Source organism: Halyomorpha halys, unplaced genomic scaffold (genome assembly GCF_000696795.3).
Source record: "Halyomorpha halys isolate HHAL.00 unplaced genomic scaffold, Hhal_1.1 Scaffold436.1, whole genome shotgun sequence".
Taxonomy (NCBI): domain Eukaryota; kingdom Metazoa; phylum Arthropoda; class Insecta; order Hemiptera; family Pentatomidae; genus Halyomorpha; species Halyomorpha halys.
This window is the reverse complement of record NW_027107600.1, coordinates 158,159-164,942: the sequence shown is the minus strand read 5'-3', so window position 1 is coordinate 164,942 and position 6,784 is coordinate 158,159. Positions and strand designations below refer to the sequence as shown.

Below are 6,784 nucleotides of genomic sequence, written 5' to 3'. Positions count from 1 at the left end.
GTAGAAATATACTAATTTAAATTAGTATATTTCTACTATTTGAGTTTTTCTTGACCGCACCCGGACCATATTCCTTTCATTTAAAATTAAGAAAAGTTCAATGTTTTATCAAATTCATTCTATCATTGAATTTTTTTAATCATTTATTAACGGAAAATTTATTAACTCTTATCCTTCCAAGGATCCTTTAGCATAAGAAACGATAACTTTTTTTAGAGTGTCTACTAAAAGAATAAAGATGTAGTTTGAAAAGAAAAAGGGAAATTGTGGTTTTGACAAATTGATTTGCCTTTAGGGTTCAGCAGTACTTTTAAAATTAGATATAATAAAATTTATTAATTATTTATTTTTTATTATTATATTTTAAGAACAAATTATCTGATTAGAATATTTATTTAGCTACTTAAAACGATAAAAAAGTAAGTAAAAAAGCAGGATTATTTTATAACCGAAACCTGCCCCATTGATTAGAAAAATATATTTTTAATTCCTTTAACTGTATTTAATTTTAACATAATATTAATAAAATGGCTGACTAAAATTTAATTACTCAAAAATATATTTATAAGTAAATTAAGACAATCAAACATGTGAAGAATGTATAAAAGTCTATTTTTTTAGTCTTTTGACAACATCTCCATTATGCAGGTCATAGAAATAAAGATAAAATAAATAATAAGAATAATATATTACCAGCTTCTTTTTTTTTTTGTCCTTGTATTACACGAGTCGGAGAGAAAAAAAAGCAGTTATTTTACCCCAATTTTTTATTGCTTTAACGAAAACTATGTATAATTACTAGCCAAAAGTGATGGGTCTGCTAAGTATAAAGGTAGGGAGAATAAAAAATAGCGACTGTTTCAAAACGTTAAAAAAAAAAATTTTCCATTCGGAAACTCTCTATATCTTCTAAACTACCAACAACACTGGAAAATCTAAAATAATATAATAAAACCTACTACTTTATAGTACATCAAACTAGCTTTAATTTGAGAGCTAACAGGAATCTGTAAGTCGAATAGTTTTTGAGATATAGATTTCTCAAAATAAATTCACCAACCTCTGATTTTTCAATGCATTTTTTTTATGAAATGTTGCTTTTTAAAAAGCTATATCTCGAGAACTATTGAACGTAAATATCTCTATTAGGGCTCATATTTTAGAAAATTTAAATGATGTTCCCTTAGATATTCTAGTGTTGTTGGTAGTTTTAAAGATATAGAGCTCCGAATGAAAAATTTATTTTTTTTTTAACTTTTTAAAACAGCCGCCAATTTTTATTCCTCCTACCTAACTTGGCAGAGTCATTAATATGGACTAGTAATTATACATAGTTTTCATTAATGTAATCAGAAAATTGTTTTTCTCGTCTTGGGCTCTTGTACTATTGAGGATGGCCGAATAGCCGAAACGTTGAACTTTTAAAGAAATAATAAAGTGTTTTGAGACTTAACTTGATAACTAATAAATTGATTTATTTAAATATTAAAATAATTTTAATAAAATATCTCCAAAATTGAATAGAGCTTTTATTCGCCTGCTCATCTTTAATCATATCACTTTAGGGTCTTTTGTGAAGTATGAAAGGTAATATTTAAAGGAATAAATTGTTTAACCTTATGGAGATGCTGAGCTGGGGCAAGAGAGGAGGTCTATTAAAGTATAGGGTTGCCAGGAACAGGTGCCGACGAAGCTGTAACCCTCGTTGGGAACAACAATGCTCTCAGGGCCAGGCCCGCTTGTTGCACGCCGTTGTCGTCCCGTGTCAACTTGAATTTTTTATCCTGTCAGGTTCAGAATTCGAGAAAATTTTACTATTTCTTCCCACATACAACACCTTGAATTTAATTAATTTACCCAAGTTAGTAGTAATCTCTTGGATTTGTCACCCATTATTTTTTTTTTTTAAATATCGTTATTTTTATTCAATAAAACAATAATTTAGATATTAATAAGATAAAAAAAAAAGAAGAAAATTGTTCTAAATATCTAAATCTAGGTCGATAATGAAACTGATACCAAGTCGAAAGGAGATAATGTTAAAGCAAAATATATGAGAACCCGAAAGAGAATGGGTTCACAGACAGATAATCATTCTGAATAAATAAAAAAGTTATTTTAATTCCAATTGAATAAATACCAGTGAAATTCAAACAAGATAGAATGAAATTTATGTTTCAAGAGAATAACAACCAAATGAAGTTTATAGAAAATTAGAAGCGAGACAAAAACTAGGTAAATATTTATCATGTTTTAATTTTTTCTTGGTGTTTATTTTACTCTTTGTAGCAACAAAAGACAGAAGAAAACAGCAGTTTTGACAACAGTACCTTATATTCAGGAATAATCTGATATTACATAAACACATCTCTTGATATTACGTCGTATAACATATACCTAAGCGATTTCGATTATGTTGTATTTTATTTGATTGAATTATATTTTTTTTTGTTTTCTTCATAATAGCTAGACGCAAAGTTGTAATATGGGACACCAATTGATGTGAATATATCTCTCCTTTATTTTTAAATATAAATTTATGATCTGGATGGATTCTCATTGGTTTTTAGCAATCAAACGATTATAATTCTTTATTAAGTAAAAAAAAATCAATGTTGGGTTGTATATTTTTGGTAAGGGCAAAATGGACCTCTATTTATTACTCAAGGGAAAAAACAAAAATATTTATTTTTCCACGAAAAAATATAATGTATTCTTATAAATATAAAACAAAAAGTCTACTTACAGTACAGAATTATATTCTTGGATTACATTTTTTTTTTTGGAGTACAAAAAAAAAATTTATTTACGACCGAAGTACGGTTTCAATTCCAATGTATTTTTTACTCATGTTGTGTAACTAAAAATAATATCTGAATTTAAAAAAAAATCGAACTAATATCAAGTAATACATTTTGGAAAACATACTGTTACTAAGGTTCTGAATGAGGGGAAACAAAAATTGAAAAACTGGAAATCAATTTCAAAAGTCTCTTATCCCAAATGGTAGATTTAAACAGATAAAACGTGTTAATTGTACATTTAGATAGAGCAACTCTATTTAATTTCCATTGCAAATCGCATGCGAAGCAAAATCTTCGGTCCGAACTTTTTAGGTATTCTGTTATTACAACCTTCTCTATACAGTAGTTGGTTATTGACTTAAAACATAAAATAAACACTTTAGCTAAAAATAAAATAACTGCTATGAAATTTACGAAAACTAGAAAGCTATGATGCGGTCTGCCAATATTTTTAAGATTTTGAAAATTAATTTTTAGGCTGAAAACTAACCTCTCTTAATTTTTTTTTTTTTTTTCAAAAACATGTCTATATTTTTTCTTTTATCCTGTAAATCTGCCAAGGAAGAGAAGATGCGTGCTACAGCTGGAGAACGAAGCGCCTCCAGTAAATCGTGGTTGCCCGGGGGAGACTTGAACGCCCTGAGAACCACCGTCCAGGAGATCTATTAGTTGGCCTCCCAGCGGCACGACCTACGATGGGAACCATACCGTTCCTCTTCTTCGGTCACTTTCTTCGTGCCCGTCTTAAAGGATTTTAATATCTCTTTGTGATAACTTAATCGCTCTATACGTCATGAATTAAAAACTGGAATAACGACTCAGGGAAATGGATCGAAGAACTATATTTATTATATTCTATTTGATATCCTCTTTACTTTCTCTTACGTATATATGAAATATATAGTAAAGGGAAATATTGCAATAATGTAAAATTTTGAATTCGAGTTTTCGACGAATACACGTTTTGAGGTCCCCTGAATCCAAATAACCAAGTTTTGCTAAAGTGTCTTTGATTATAATAAACAATTGATAATTACAAAATAGGGAGAAGAGTTAGAATCCGAAAAAGCCAAGACCGCCCTGAAATTAAACTCCTTATTCAATTACTTTTTATCATTTATTTTAATATAAATATTGTGGTTAGTTTAATTTTTTTAAGGAGTTAGTCAAATTCCAAAAAAAAAAAATTGTATCTAATAAATTATTTGTGGAATAGTCTATAAAAAACATTGTGCTAGAAAGAAATCCCCTATGAAAAAATAATAGAAATAGACAGTACTGGCCAAAAATAGAATTAAAAAAATATAAATCTATTATTGCATCCTTCGTAATAAAATCGATACGGTGAGGTAATAGTATCGATGTGGTCTCCTCTGCCTGCGTGCATGAGTAAGAAGGAGCACAACATGAAACAACTTCACGGTATCTAAGCGATAACGTTCAACCGACACCGGCAAATCGATATCTACTCGTCTGTGAAAAAAAGTCAGTAGAAACCATTCCTTGGGTACGGCCGTATTGTTCACAACTTTGGATTAATACTTTTTCTTTTTGTTATAAATAATAATAATGATAGTAATAATAATAAAGGAAATATGAAATTATGAAATAATTGAATATTGAGGAAAGCTACGGAGCGTGCGGGATTGTTTGGTCGATACGTAGGGTCTGTGCAGCTGTGTAAATCGAAGCAGTTCAACAGATGTCATAGTGTACAATATGTTACAACTTTGACTATCTAGTATGTCAAGTTTTAATTAATATTTGTCTTTTTCTTTTTTTATAACATTACGTGTTGCCAATACTTCTAAGTATAGTTGCTGACACACTGTCATCTGTACTGTAGAAGCAACACTCCATAGAGACACTACAATTATGGAGACGCTCTAGTTACCCCGGCGAAGAGGATATGATGATTACCCGAGTTCCAGTCCATATTTAGCTAGCTCACATACTGTCTAGTTCTACGCTCAATTAATTTTTTTAAATGTGCAACGGGTTTCTAGAGAGCCTGTCATATGTCACAACTGAGTTAGTTCAGGCACAGTGTCTGCGCATGCTCAACATTGACCTATGCATCGAAATCATAATATTCGTGGCTTATAAATTTCCTTAAAAAGTAAAACAAAAATGAAAGTACAATAGAAACTTAACCGGCAGTAAAAAGTAACCAATAAAGTACCGATAAAACTACAAATAAATTTAACTTTATCATATATTAATATGACCTAAATATAAAGTATAGTATTGTATTTTACATTTTACCTAATAAACGGGTTAACCTCCCATTGAAGATTTTTCTTTTAAACGCTTCGAATTAACCGACTCTCCCACTCAACCGGCGATGGCCTCGGCCTAGGATCGATAAGCAGAGTTTTGGTGTATTACAATGTAATGAACTCAAAATTAATATCATATCTAATACTTTAAATATAATTTGATTAGTTTTAAAGACCATCTATTAAACTAAATTTACGTATCAGTACCGAAAATAATATTTAAAAATTTCATGTTCTCGGTTACTCCTAGTAAACAAGTAAACGAACTGCATACTGTGAAGAATTATAAGAAATGAAATTTATTTATAATAACTTATTAACAAAAGTCATTCCTCTAATAATCTGAATTAAACATACGAAGAATAATGCAGGTATACCAAGTTACAAGAAATTTTATTTCTTAAAAGACTTTACGGAGTCCGATTTTTAACTCCACCAATAAATTACAAATTAGGGCTTTAAAATATTTATTAAATATAAATCTTAAATCAGAATTTAAATACAGAAAGCCATTAAATTCCTAAATTAAGCCCCTATTTAAAAACAAAATGTATAACCCCTCAATGTTTTTCGATTCATAATTAAACCCAGTTCGAATTAAATAAATATATTTTGTAAGCTATATTGTTTTTTTTTTTAGAGAAAGTTTATAATTTTTTTTAGTTTAATTAAATAATTAATAAAATATTTGTACGTTAAGAAATAGTTTAACAAAATAATACTCAATAATGAGTAAAATTTACTGAATAAAAACAAGATTTTTTATTTTTTTTTACTTTCAGCTATATCAAAGGAGAGAACCAGTAACATATATTAAAAATAACAATTAATGGACGTAACATTTGATTTTCAAAAATATATTTACCTATCTTTTATTGAACTTAATATTTGATTAAGATAACCATTAATTATGTAGTAAATTAAAATAAACCTTTGTAAATCGCTGAACTACATTTTTATTTTTATAATCACATAAAAAATGAAATAAATAAATAAAATTAACTTAATTACACTTTTGCTTTAATTGAATATTAAATTGTTATGCACAATATAAAATACAAAAGAAATAATATAATATTAGTACCATGATGATTATAATTAAAAGAAATAATTGTTTATATTTTTAAAATTAGCTCATTCCATAATTTTTTTACACTACAAATATATATAAAGTGAAATATGTACATAGTTTATAACCGAAGATAGTGAGTGTCATATCTTAACTAGAATTACTGGCGATTTCAATTCAATAGTACTATCGGGGAATTTCAAGATACGATAAGTGTGGGGTTTAGAAATTTATATTCATAATTTCATCAAGAGCTTTGTAATGAATGATCAACACCGTAAGACGCAGATGTCCTGTTTACGATTCCTGCTTAGTATACAATTAGCATCTATAGCAGCAAAGAGACTTCTTATGACATAAATATGTACGATAGCCTCTCAGAATGCTAAGTCCTTGTGGAACGGAACATGCTAAGGGTACTTATCAGAATGATAATGAGTGAGAGAATTCCTGTATGATTTTACCTCAAAAAAATGTTTTGTTTATTTAATATATATATTTTAATATTAATGTTTTAAAATACTTCAATAAAAACTATTATCTCATCTTGTCATTTTCATAAAATCTTAAATATTTGCATGTATTTTATCTCTTGTTTAAAAAATTAATTATTTCATTTGTTTCTATATTAC

General features: G+C 28.2%; 1 protein-coding gene across 1 annotated transcript in view; it reads right to left on the bottom strand.

Moving 5' to 3' along the window:
* The window catches only part of LOC106682718 (calcium-activated chloride channel regulator 1), a 102,058-nt gene that overhangs the window by 94,135 nt on the left and 1,139 nt on the right, over positions 1-6,784 (bottom strand). The gene's annotated exons all lie outside the window — the stretch shown is intronic.